This window comes from Notolabrus celidotus, chromosome 18 (assembly GCF_009762535.1).
Source record: "Notolabrus celidotus isolate fNotCel1 chromosome 18, fNotCel1.pri, whole genome shotgun sequence".
NCBI lineage: Eukaryota > Metazoa > Chordata > Actinopteri > Labriformes > Labridae > Notolabrus > Notolabrus celidotus.
This window is the reverse complement of record NC_048289.1, coordinates 1074156-1088807: the sequence shown is the minus strand read 5'-3', so window position 1 is coordinate 1088807 and position 14652 is coordinate 1074156. Positions and strand designations below refer to the sequence as shown.

General features: G+C 41.8%; 1 long non-coding RNA gene across 1 annotated transcript; it reads right to left on the bottom strand.

The window, feature by feature from the left end:
• Positions 1-1136: 1136 nt before the first annotated feature.
• LOC117830500 lies at positions 1137-7619 on the bottom strand. The gene is made up of 3 exons (XR_004634792.1): positions 7386-7619; positions 1388-1461; positions 1137-1232 (listed from the first exon to the last, which is right to left on the bottom strand). It is a non-coding gene; the product is annotated as an uncharacterized LOC117830500 (long non-coding RNA).
• Positions 7620-14652: the final 7033 nt, after the last annotated feature.

Below are 14652 nucleotides of genomic sequence, written 5' to 3'. Positions count from 1 at the left end.
AGAGAAGAATGTGTGAAAGAAGTCTGGGTCATCCTGATTTGGTCCATATATACTGGCTATTGTTAGCTTGTGATTGTGGAGGGATATGTTAATAATGACATATCGGCCTTCTGGGTCTGAGATGGTTGTATTGTGTGTGAATTGTAATTTACTATTAATAAGAATTGCAACTCCTCTCTGTCTTGAGTTAAATAAAGTTGAGTTGAGTTGAGTACATTACTCTTTTGAAAGTGTATATTACTCCCAAGTAGAGATGTAACTTACAAAATCCAACATGATATAGAAGCTTAAAGCCTCTGGAAACCCAACAAAACCATTCTACCTATGATATTTCAGACCATATGTAAATACTAAAAACTATGTAAAAATATTAGAACTCAACTTCTATCCACTTTTCAAATATGTTCAATTACATTTTTTAACACGTTTTCACACTGTGTTTTAAGGGGGCTGGTTTAACCTGATATTTATTATGTAATAAATATCCAACCAATCAGAAATGAAACACGGAGTCACGTGCACACATGCTGCTCAGACCGTCTCCTGACGTCTCAGCCAGCTCCCCTCACACTGAAAAAAGGGTAGCTTAAATATAGGGTAAAAAAAACTTGAATCAAAGTGAAATTTTCTTAAAACTAGTGACATGATCTGTCCATGCAGCAAGTTAATTTTACTTGACAAGACCTCTAGAAATGAGATTGTTAAATCTTGAAATAAGCAGGCTCTGAAAAGTATTAAAAGGGTTGAAATAAGTAGAATATACTGATTTTTAGCTCAAACTACTTGAAAACAAACTTCCTACAGCACAGTTAGAAGGGAAATATACTGAATATAAGCAAAGAACATCTCATTGATTTATTTTGTATACTTGATTTGAGCAAATTAAAGCCTGGGGAAGAAAAACAACAAGTGAAAAATGACTCACTATTAGAAAACTATGATTACTCTGTTTCTTGATATAAGCTGGATCATCTTAAAATAAACCCTAATCCATCTTCAATCTAAAACTAAAATCTTTAAACCAGGTCTTATTCTTTGAATACCTCTGAAACATCTCTACAGAAAAGACAGGTTTTGTAGTTCAAGGACCCAGAAACAGACTGAGGAAAGGTCAACAGATTTATGTTAATAAATGAGGTTGGATATGGAGTCTGAAGCCGGGGATGGAACAGAGGATTTGACGGCAGGAGAGGTTGAGGGAAGCAGTGAAAAATCCTGGGTGAGTGCTGATCCTGAAGGCAAAAGGGAGACTGAGAAATACTGGAGATAGAAACCAAAACAGCAAAAGACCATAGGCAGGTAGTCGGCCACAGACCAGTACGGCATTAAGGAACTAAGGAACTGAACACTCTGATGAAGACTGGTGGTGGAGCCGAGGTGTACATACTGCAGGAGTGATTAGTGGATAGATCTCAGGTGTGCAGGCTGATTGGCAGGAGGAGTGCAGTGGAGAGCCACGCCCTGACAGACACACACACACAGACACACACACACACACACACACACACACACACACACACACACACACACACACACACACACACACACACACACACACAGAACAGGGGGTGAGAAGAAAACCACAACAACACACACTAGGATGGGAGAACAACGGAAACACAAGGAAAGAGGAAGGAGCCATGACAAGAAACCACAACAGCAAGCTGGATTACTGGCAACACTTAATACATGTCAGGATTAACAACATATAACATCAAGAACACTTTATAGTGGCTCAGGGTTGATGCATACTTCATTTAAAAGAGTCTTTAGAGCCAAACCAAAACAAATATATCACCACACAGCAGAACTATGAGCATCAATAAGATACAAGCTGAACTGTGTCTTGAAAAGTTCCCTTATGTGTTATTCTTAAATCAACTTGAAGTTGTTACTCAATCTTCCCATGGGAAAGGAAATTTAGAGAGGAGATCTCAAAAGTGTTTCATTTCTGTCTCCTAGACAACAATGAGATCTGTTTGAAAGCAAAATGAGACTACAGCTTATGTCACCTGTTTCTCATTCTTGCCTCCAGAAAAAAAGTTGTAAAAAGTCTCAGCTTAGTCTCCCTTTCAGTTCAAAAGGAGATCTCGTCAAAATCTGAAATGATTCTCAGGTATTTCTCAAGTGTTGTGACTCCTTTTGAGCTCAGGTGGAGAAATCAGGGAGCTCTCTCAACTGTCTCAATCTAACCTCATCCATTTGTTTCAGTCAGACTCAGTTTTTGTGTCTCAAGTTGAGCTCAGATGGAGCAAAGAAAGAGCCTGAGCTCATCTTTTCATGAACATTTATAGTGCCCTGCAAAATTAAGATTTCAATGTAATTGTCCACAAACTTACAATTCTCATTAAAACATTTGAACCACTTGCAAGATCAGCTATTTAGTTGTCAAGTGATCTCTTCTTTGACTACACAATATGGTCCTTCCTTTACAAGTCTGTTTGGAACAAAACAACTTCACAAAGATTTAGTGTCTTTGAGAGAAATTGCAAAAGATAGAGATTTCATCCCAGGTATGACATACGGTTCATTTGAAATATGGGCCGCAAAAGGGCTGACCAGATTTAGCCAGATTATTACAATTAAAGGGGTGGATTCTTTTGGGCGCTGGTGGCCTAGTGGTCTAAGCATCCCACATACAGAGGCTACAGTCCTCGTCACAGGGGTCGCTGGTTCAATTCCCGGCTGGTCAACCATTTCCTGCATGTCTTCCCCCGCTCACTACTCCCCACATTTCCTGTCTCTCTTCAGCTGTCCTGTCAAATAAAGGCCAAAAAATTATTTTAAAAAAGAGAGGAAAATGAGCCATTAATGAGATCTCTCATTTAGGGCTCAAGTAAGACTCATGTCATGGTCTCAACTATTTCTCCTAGTGAATTTTAGGAGAAACTAATGAGAAACCAATGAGAACTATTTGAAACTTGAATGAGGCTGAAGTGAGAATCTCAATTTTGTCTCCGGAGACTTAGAAGAGAAAGCCTTGAGCAGTAAAACTTTCCTCTGGGTTGAAACAAGTTTTACTTTGATGAGACTTTAGGTGACCACCAGTGACAACCAATGTAGCTTATTTTAAGTCATTCACTCAATTTAAGATTCACAGACTAACTAAGACTAAAAATACATGTTCCTAATCAATTTAAGATTCAACCATACATACAAAGATTACAAACAAGTAAAGAACTCTAACAACAAGGTCCTTCATCTGACATGACTCAATCTAAGAATTAAAATCTTGGCAAGTGACGAGTTATTTGCAGTGCAGTTGTTGTAATCTGTCTGTAAAGCTGTCTCTCTGATTAAGTGTTCATGTGTGCTGTCTCTGTCTGCACATCCACCAGTGAAGATGACAGCTTTTTATCATTCTTCTACTTTCCCAACTGCAGTGGACTTGTGGACATTTTTGGGAAACAGTTGAGTTGAGCTGTGGTCGAGTGGCTAAAGCCGGGTCACTAACTTTCCCCAGGACCGGTTCACTAACTTTCCCCAGGACCGGTCCACTAACTTTCCCCAGGACCGGTTCACTAACTTTCCCCAGGACCGGCTCACTAACTTTCCTCAGGACTGGTTCACTAACTTTCCTCAGGACTGGTCCACTAACTTTCCCCAGGACTGGTTCACTAACTTTCCTCAGGACTGGTCCACTAAGTTTCCCCAGGACTGGTTCACTAACTTTCCTCAGGACCGGTTCACTAACTTTCCTCAGGACTGGTCCACTAACTTTCCCCAGGACTGGTTCACTAACTTTCCTCAGGACTGGTCCACTAAGTTTCCCCAGGACTGGTTCACTAACTTTCCTCAGGACCGGTTCACTAACTTTCCTCAGGACCGGTTCACTAACTTTCCCCAGGACCGGCTCACTAACTTTCCCCAGGACCGGTTCACTAACTTTCCCCAGGACCGGTTCACTAACTTTCCCCAGGACCGGCTCACTAACTTTCCCCAGGACCGGTTCACTAACTTTCCTCAGGACCGGTTCACTAACTTCTCCCCAGGACCGGTTCACTAACTTTTCTCAGGACCGGTTCACTAACTTTCTCCAGGACCAGTCCACTAACTTTCCCCAGGACCGGTTCACTAACTTTCCCCAGGACCGGTTCACTAACTTTCCCCAGGACCAGTTCACTAACTTTCCCCAGGACCGGTTCACTAACTTTCCCCAGGACCAGTTCACTAACTTTCCCAAAACAGCTCAGAGTTTAGACAAACAGCTCCGTCTGACACCTGGAGCCGAGCTCCTCTGCATGCACATACTACACTTCAGCCTCCTCTGCTGCGGGCGTCTCATGGTCCTGATGCCCCGGAGACTACGGAGTGATAAAACTAATAAATGATAGAAGTCCTGATTCTGAAGTATTTTGTGACTCAGCACTCAGAGAACATTTTAAATGAATCATTTTCAGATTCTGGAGTTTTGATGTCTTTAGATTCAGAGTTAGACAGCTCAAACATGCAGGCTGTGAACTCTCTCTTGACCTGTCAGTCAAAGAGTTAGGCCACGCCCACACAGTCCTAAGAAAATAAAGATAATAATAATCATAGTCTCACTAGACGTAGAAGAGAAAGCCCTGAGCAGTAAAATTTCCCTCTGGGACAGCATTACATTTCCTGTCCCCACCATGGGGCACCATGTCCTGTATCACACTGTGTTAAATTCATTTGTTATATGGTGAAACACATAAGTTTGGGGGCTCACTGTGGCCAAGCCCTTTGAATTTCATACCCAAACCAACAACTCCTCATTGTTAGGGTCTCTTCCAGTTGTACACTCAGAGCTGATTTCGATGTACCCCTAAGGTGTGGTTCATCCCAGAGGGACACCTCAACATGGTAAAAAAAATAACAATTCATTTTTACTTCACCTTTGACTTCCTTTTTTTTTTTTATGATCACAGTTTTTTTATTAGTTTTCACATTTTTACACAATAACTGACGGGACACATTATCCACACAGGACAATCCACAATGACGACAAAGTAATCAGTCAGACAAAAACAAAGGAATAAGATTACAAATAGACAAGTGACTATGTATATGAATAAAAATAATAACACTAACAGTAAAATTAAATACTAATGATAACAGTATGTAACTTAAAGAGAGGTACGCACACTTGAACATAAAATTTGTTGTCTACCATTTACAGATTGTAGTATAATCATCAAAATACAGGGGTCTGTAAGTCTACATCACCAGGCAGAATTAGACCAGTTTGTTCCATTTAGATGGTTTGCAGGATTTTACATTTTTTCATTCAGGGTTCGTTGGGGTTGATCAACCTAAATTATTATATCAATAAAACAAAATTAAAAGGGTAGCTCTTAACTCGATTAAGTTCTATGGTCCCGTGATGAGATCAATGTATCTCCCCCATTTGGCCCTTTATAGATCTAGTCGGTTTATCATCCTATATGTAAGTTCTTCGTAAGCTCCAACCACACTTAATTGGGTAAACCATAGGCTAGATGAAGGGAGATCCACCGTTTTCCTTTCCCTAAAAAGGATCTTACGACCCAGCATGATGGCTGTGTGGATCCATCTTGTATGGGGTTCAGGGATCCCCTTTAAGGGTGTGTGATCCCCCAGTACCTTTGACTTCCTGTTGAGATTTCACCATAACGTTAAGAAGCTTGTTTTCTAGTCTCGTGATGCTGAATATTAGAGACATGTTTTATATACGTAGAGGGAAGAAAACCTATTTGGACCATAGACTGTATAGTACATGGACCAAGTGACGTCATATATTGGTTTCAAGGCAGAGTTTTGAAGCCTATTGTTGGTGGACCCCATATTGGAAAAACTGCCTCAACCTAGCTTTCAGTTGACCCCGCTACACGCAAAGATGTTGCTGCTTGATTTGGACCCTTTTCTGTACATTTGCAGGGGGTGCTATGGAGCCAATTTCTCATCTTTATGTTGCAAACACCTGAAATATCACACTCTCACCACTCCTTTCATCTGCCAAATTTCAAGCAGTTTGGGCGGGGCATGTTTCAGCTGCAAAATATTAGATTTTCTGGGACAAAGTAAAAACAGAAATACTGTTTTTTTCTGCAAAAAAAACTCAAAACACTCTTCATGTGCAGTGTAGTGTTTTTGAACCATATGGCTTCTAAGAAAAACCTGATGTAGAATACATACTTGTAGAGACTTAAAGGTGACATATTACGCTCTTTTTCATCAATATATATTGGTCTAAGAGGTCCCCAAAACATGTCTTTAAAGTTTATGCTCAAAAAAACACTTTGAAATCAGATTTTGGTCTGCCTGAAAAACCCTCTTCTTCATTCCTCATCAGAACGGTCTGTTTTCTCTCTGACCACGCCCCCTCCGGAAGTGGATGTGCCTCGGCTGTCCAGCATGTTGATCTAATGTTTACATGTTGGCTGAATATACACGGCTGCTCAGAGATCGCGTTACTTCAACCCTCTGAATCTGATCCTGACGGAGAGGCGCCTGCAGCAGGACCTTTCTGAACCATTGGTCACAGATTTAGTGTTTCTTGTTGTTTTATTTATCAGTATGTAGACGTGTGTCTTGGTACACAGCTACGAACATGTAGCTATGTGGCTATGCTAACTAGAGCTAGCACTTATCCATGATAAATAAAAATCATCCACTAGATCTTCAAATCTGCAGACGTGGGGAGTAAAACCGACCTCTACCAGAAAGGCAGCGGGACCTTTCTGAAGGATTGGTCACAGATTTAGTGTTTCTTGTTGTTTTATTTGTCAGTATGTCGACGTGTGTCTTGGTACACAGCTACAGCTAGGACATGTAGCTATGTAGATATGCTAACTAGCGCTAGCACTTATCCATGACAAATAAAAATCATCCACTAGATCTTCAAATCTGCAGACGTGGGGAGTAAAACCGACCTTTGTGTTTATTAAGACAGCCTACAACTAGCATGCCTCCCTCCTAAGCTCCTTGTTAGCACATGTGTGCAGGGAATGAAAAACAGAGGAGGGGTTGAGTTGTATTTTATACAGTCTATGGGCTGAACAAGCTCCGAGCTCTGACTCCGTGACAGACCGGATATTGTTGTTACGTAACAAAAACACTGAAAACTGAAACGGCTCGTTTCACACACATTTACAGAAAGGTGGAGAAATCAGAACAGGGGCAGAATGGATTTTTTTCATTCTCGGGGGGTTTGTAGACATGCCAGGGAAACATATTTCAGGTAGAGAACCATTAAAAAGTCAATTTTGCATGATATGTCACCTTTAAGAGTCACAGTACATGAGGAAATAGTTCTTTTTCTGATAATTACATTCATTTTGAAAGCTTATAAAAGACATATTTTAGTTTATCCATGTGTTAAAATGTCCATTACTCTGTGCTTTATGCATCAAGTGTAAAGCAGCCTATTGGCATCTCCTCACCTACAGTATGTGTCAGTGCAGACACATTAGCACACAGGAGGCAGACTGCAGTTTCATCATGACTGACCTCGAGGATGGCCTTGTTCCTGTCCTCTCTCCCTGGATGAATGTTCGTGAGCCAGAGTGCACGTCATTAAAATGTATATAGACGGCTTCATGTGTGGATGACTCTGGAGCTGGAGCAGAGCCAAACCCCGGATAACACAGATACTATCACTGCACCTCACGTTAACCTTCCTCAGGTGAGCCCGTGGTTAAATGTACGGCTACACAGGGACACGACCAGGGTGAGGGTACCTGCTGGTTCTGCTCCTTTACTCTGAGAGATCTCACCCTCCTCTTCATTTCAGCCTCTTTATCTAAAGGTGTTTTTCGACCAGAGGGACTTTAACCCGGAACTATGTGCGTTTCGACATTATTAGATAATCTCCCCCTAAAAAGCCCCTGCTAGGGGGGTAGTACTTTTCAAAGGTCCCAGGACTTTCGGGGGGCGGGGCCTGCAATGCTGAACGTGTCTGATTGGTAGATTAACCTCAGTGTTTTTATTCCTCCCTCTGTCCACAATAACATCACACACATCTGTGATTCTCTTGATTTCTCTTTCTTTCATTAGTTTTTATTTGTTCTATCTTTTTTGTATGTGTGTGTACTTTTCAAAAGAAGAAGCTGTGATTCTCTTGATTTATCAGCTTGTAACAGTAGTCTTCTCTCAGCCCACCGTGAATGCATCTCTCTCGGTGTTACAGCTTTAAAAGTGACCCTGTAAACTGGAGACCTTCAGCTGAACGTGTCAGTGTTTGTGGAGTTTACACAGCTGTTGAAACACAGAGGGAGTTCCTGGGAATGCAAACTAGTTTAGTTTTTATTAAGATTTGAAAATATCCTCATCAGATATTTAATGATGGTCTAAAGACGTTTATGAGGGATGCATCCGGCTGAGAGTCTCCAGTTAACAGGGTCGCTGTTTAAACCAAAACACCGGCCGATCTCTGCCACGGCTTTTTGAGTTCAAAAGGATTTTAAAGCCGTGTTGAAACGTCTTTGCTACTCGCGCTTATCTCCTCTCACGTGTTGATTCAGTGAATCCATCTGTGATGAAATATAGCACCATCTAAAACAGCACCAGCTGAGTCTCTTCATGCTAACAGGCTAACTGTTGTGTTGCTCATAAAGATACCTACCTGTCCGTCTGCTTCTATGGTGTCATCTGTGATGAATGGCATTCCTCTTTGTGTTAGACAAGGCAAGGCAAGGCAGCTTTATTTGTAAAGTGCATTTCATACACGAGGGCAACTCAATGTGCTTTACATTAACACATTAAAAGCATTGGAGACATTCAGACAGGCATAAAAGAACACAATTAAAATGACAAATATAATAAAACAGAAAAGAAAAGGAAAATTAGAAATATATTAAAAATTACATTAAAATTTTAATTTAAAGTGGGTTAAAATAATCTAAGATAGGAAGGCAGTGTTAAATAAGAAAGTCTTAGTCTTTGATTTAAAAGAGGTGAGAGTTGGAGCAGACCTGCAGCTTTCAGGGAGTGTGTTCCAGATATGTGGTGCATAATGACTAAACACTGCTTCACCATGTTTCGTTCTGACTCTAGGAACTGAAAGCAGACCAGTACCTGATGACCTCAGAGGTCGAGGTGGTTCATAAAGTAGTAGCAGATCAGCAATGTATTTTGGGCCTAAACCATTCAGTGCTTTATAAACCATCAGCAGGATTTTAAAGTCTATTCTCTGACAGACAGGAAGCCAGTGTAGAGATCTAAGAACTGGAGTAATGTGGTCTACTTTTTTGGTCCTTGTTAGGACTCGAGCAGCAGCATTCTGTATGAGCTGCAGCCGTCTGATGGACTTTTTAGGGAGTCCTGTAAAGACCCCGTTACAGTTGTCTAGTCTGCTAAAGATAAAAGCATGGACGAGTTTTTCTGCATCCTGCTGAGACATGAGTCCTTTAATCCTTGATACATTCTTAAGGTGATAGTAGGCTGACTTTGTAATTGTCTTAATGTGGCTGCTGAAATTAAGGTCTGAGTCTATGACTACACCAAGGTTTCTGGCTTGGTTTGAACATTTCATCATTGCAGATTGGAGCTGAGCAGTAACCTTTAACCTCTCTTCCTCCAAAAACAATCATTTCAGTTTTTTCTTTGTTTAACTGAAGAAAGTTCTGGCTCGTCCAGTCATTGATTTGTTCAATGCATTTACTCAGTGTTTGTATGGGACTATAATCCCCTGGTGATATGGTGATGTAAATGTGTGTGTCATCTGCATAGCTATGGTATTTTATTTGGTTGTTTCTTATTATCTGACCTAAGGGGAGCATGTAGATGTTGAATAGTAGAGGCCCCAGAATTGATCCTTGAGGTACTCCACATACGCTTTTCATCCGCTCAGATGTGTATTTACCTATAGACACAAAATAGTCCCGGTCATTTAAATAGGACTTAAGCCAATTTACTGCCCTCTACTGGTCTGGTGGTGTAGTGCATTTACTTTTTTTTCCTCCATACGTCACTGGCCTGATTTGCACAATCTACCCGGGACTTCAGCCCGCGGTTGAAACGCAGACAACAATGGGGGCACAGGAACCTTTTAGTTCAGGGTGAAGTCGTTCTGGGGGCTAAAAGACCCCAGAACTCTTGGTAGAAATGCACATATGCAGAGCATTTTAAACAGACCCAAAGGTCACTACTTAGGGAAGCGGAAGTTCAACAGGACTACTTTCCTAACCTAGCAACAGTAAACACTGATGAGAAGCGCTCTGAAATTGAAGTCGTGGGCGCTTCAAGCACAAAAAACGGTGGAAGTGGACACGCCACTTAACAGCTCTTGTGTCCACTGCTGCCGTTTTAACACTACAGAATTACATTATAAAAGCAGGGCTAGTTTGAAGTCACAGTTATTATCTGACATATCATCATAATCAGTCAGAGCGCAGGCCAAGCTGCCCGTGATGAAACCAGCACATTAAAACGTATATCCACGGATCAAACTTCTGTCAGATAATATCAGAGAGAGGAGATCTCTGAAGGACGTGAGCTCTCTGTAATGTGAAATAAAAGTGTGTGTCCTGTAAACATGAAACACTGCAGTGAGATCTGTGGGTAATGGTGAATGATGGATGCTCTGGCACTGCTGACGGATACATGAATGCTGCAGCGACGTGGAGTCACTCGACATTTTTTATTTTTATTTGTATTTATTTTGTGTCCCTCCTGTTGTAAGAAACAAACAATGCATGCTCTCTGACCTCCGCTTCATTCATGAGGACCACGGTTTGTGTGTCAGAGACATTATACTCTCCGTCTTCCTCTCTGTTGTTGCCGTGATTCACCGTGAGACCCTTTGATCTTCCGGCTCATTTGTCTGCATGTTCATTCATGAAGCTCTTTGCATTGACCGTATATGGTTGAATGTGGGCAGATTCTACACACACTTTCATAAAGGAGACCCCTGGTCTGTAGGAGTTAGGAGCTGCGTGACCTGTTGATAAAAACAGAATCTGATGGCTTGTAAATCATATGAATTTTATATTTAATGAAAAAGGTTCAAAGACAACAAATCAGATGTTGAACCTGATAAATGTTATTGATTATAAAAAGATCATTTTAAATCTGATGCCAGCAACACGTTTCAAACAGTTGGGGAATGTGGGTTATCATTTGATTTGTTTGAGCTCTGTCACCTTTGCATAAAAACAGAAGACTGAAGCATAATCCAGAAAGTGAATAATTTCTATGACACATGGTAATGCAATGAAGAACCGACCTGATTCTCAATAAACTGGAGTCTAGATTTTGATTAATAGAGAGGTAGGGACGGGACAGAATAACAGAGAGTTTCTGATCGGAGGTCCAGACCCTGCAGACTTCCTCTTCTATCTGCTCATGTGTCAGCCTCGCACAGTCTTCATTAGCAGTCAGACCAGCCCACTAACTTTCCCCAGGACCGGTTCACTAACTTTCCCCAGGACCGGTTCACTAACTTTCTCCAGGACCGGTTCACTAACTTTCCTCAGGACCAGTTCACTAACTTTCCTCAGGACCAGTCACTAACTTTCCCCAGGACCGGTTCACTAACTTTCCCCAGGACCAGTTCACTAACTTTCCCCAGGACCGGTTCACTAACTTTCCCCAGGACCGGTTCACTAACTTTCCTCAGGACCGGTTCACTAACTTTCCCCAGGACCGGTTCACTAACTTTCCCCAGGACCGGTTCACTAACTTTCCCCAGGACCGGTTCACTAACTTTCCCCAGGACCGGTTCACTAACTTTCCTCAGGACCAGTCACTAACTTTCCCCAGGACCAGTTCACTAACTTTCCCCAGGACCGGTTCACTAACTTTCCCCAGGACCGGTTCACTAACTTTCCCCAGGACCAGTTCACTAACTTTCCCCAGGACCGGTTCACTAACTTTCCCCAGGACCGGTTCACTAACTTTCCTCAGGACCGGTTCACTAACTTTCCCCAGGACCGGTTCACTAACTTTCCCCAGGACCGGTTCACTAACTTTCCCTAGGACCGGTTCACTAACTTTCCCCAGGACCGGTTCACTAACTTTCCCCAGGACCAGTTCACTAACTTTCCCCAAACAGCTCAGAGTTTAGACAAACAGCTCCGTCTGACACCCAGAGCCGAGCTCCTCTGCGTGCACATACTACACTTCAGCTTCCTGTGCTCCGGGCATCCCATGGTCCTGACCTTTGAGTCTGAGTTTTTTCAGAGTTGTGGATGTTTATTCTTACTCAGATTTTTGTTGAAGCTTGATTACACATTACAGTTTGATATTCTGTATGAATATTAAATATTCCATTCACGTTTCCAGTGGCTTTAAAGCCTTCACCCATTCGGCATGTCTCTGTCTTTCATCGGCTCTCACACCACTTATCGCGAGGCTCCTGTTTTCTTCATTTCATGTACTGATCTTCAGTTCTATTATTACCTTATTTTGTAATAAATGTATAAATACTTTGGCACATCCCTCGTCTCCTCTCCCGTTTTTGTTGATTCCAGATGGACTATTTTTGTTGAATGAACTGGGACACACACACACATACACACCTGTTGTGAATTGTTGTTTTTTGGCTACACTGCAATACATTTCATAAAAGAAAAACTGGATCGGATTGTATTTATTGAATTGTGTGTTTTGCATTTTGAGGTATTTCAATTGGCTGAATCTGCATTGCTGTTTTGTTTTCTAAGGGTTTGATAAAGATCATTGTTGTTTGCAATTCTTTGAATTTGTGAGACTTGACTCTGACTGGCAGCCCAGATTACTAGTAAGAACCAAGCAGCAACCTCTGGTCTAAAAATATGAGTCCAAAGCTAAAAACTGCAGTTCATCAAGGATCCACTTGAGGCTGGCTGAGTACTGGAAGCCACATACACACCCATTCAAAGAAACTGCATACCTTACATTCGTAGGTCGTATGTAGCAGGCGGTTTGGAAAACAGCCACAGTCTCCATGTTGCCCCCCTTCTGTGTCAGTTCATTGTGATGTGTGACGTCAAACCTTACCCAAGTGTTCCTGTGCATGGTCCGAGTGTTATCGTGTTTCCTGGATTAAGTACGTTTTTTATGGGGTGCTGGTGGCCTAGCGGTCTAACAGCCCCACATCCAGAGGCTATAGTCCTTGTTATGAGGTTGCAGGTTCAACTCCCGGCCGCTCTCTAATCCCCACATTTCCTGTCTCTCTTCAGCTTTACATTGTATAAAGGCATAAAACCCCAAAGTATAACTTTAAAAAAAAAATGAAATAAAACCTTTTTTTATTTAAGTACGACTTTTGTTTTTCATCTCCTGTTGTTTTTTTCTCTTTTAGTTTAAGAAATCCTTTTTTTTTAATGAATCTGCATTTTGGGTCCTGCACCTTTGCTTTGCCTTTCCCTGAAATGTGACCCCTTGTTTTTGAGCTGGAGGTTAATCAGAAACTCAGGATTCATCAGATCCCTTCAGTGTTTTCAGTTTAAAGTCTGGAACATTTGAAAAGCGTCCAAGCGTCCTACCCGAGCGTGCATCAGAAGAAAACGTCTGCTCTGTGAACGTGCTCTTAAATAACCCTCACAGTGAGAAGCTCTACCTCTGGATCTCAGTGGTGATGTTTGTTCAAAGCTCAGCATAACTCTTCAGAGTTTAAATATTGAATCTCTCTGATCTGCACTGTCCCTGTGGATGATGAGGAATCTATACTGAGGAGCAAACAGCAGCACTTACCCCCTAATGAGTCCTGAGTGTGTGAACTCACAGCATGTTTTTATTATTCTAACCTCTTAATAATTCATCAGAGGGAGAAAGAAATGTGTGCGTAGTCCTTCTCCTATAACTTTTATCTTCCAAGTCTCAGGGGAAATAACGCTTCCCATTAACGTTATGAGCTTCTTCTAACCATACAGTGCAGAGGTGATGGTGTATCTGATGGGTGGAATGTGCTGACTGGACACTGACAGCTCTTTGCTGATGACACTGAGCAGCAGTCGGATTGTTTGATGGCAGATTGAATTCAGGTCCTCATGAAGGAAATATCAGTAATGATGCTGATCCCACAAATGTGCGAATCTTAGAGAGAGAGATGTTTCACATGTGAAGGTGATTAAAACACTAAACTGTATTCTTAATAATTACTCGGCTCTCTTACTGATCTAACGGCTGTGTAAGAAGCTTGATTCTGATTGGTCAAAACCAAGCAGCAACCTCTGGCCGCGAGAATTGAAGCCAATGTGAAAGTGTTATAAACTGCAGTTCATCGAGGATCCACTTGAGGCTGGAAAGTACCAGAAACCACATACACACCAATTCATAGAAGCCGATCTTTACAGCAGAAATAGACATGTTTACAGCCTGGTTCAAAAAATTAGTGTAGTCTGGATAGCTCATTTCTCTATCGGCACACACTGTACGGGGGTGAATTTAGTCATAACGCGGCAATTTCGAAGATATTGAGATTACGAGTTCTCTATTATGAGAGGCACAGCTGACTTGATTGACAGGTGCGATCACTGGAGTCGTTTGCTAGGAGGCTCAAAGCCCACCTCTTTCAGTCACACTTGCTCGGCAGCAGTTATGTTGAATTCAACATTTCCAATATGGCTCCCGCCGACGATTGGCCTCAAAACAGCGCTTCAGAAACAGATGGGTGACGTCACAGATGCTACGTCCATTACTTATACAGTCTATGATCCCGACCCACACTTTGGGAACCCCTAGTCTAGGCTGTAACTCATCCCCCCAGTCTAGGATTGTGTGCTCTAC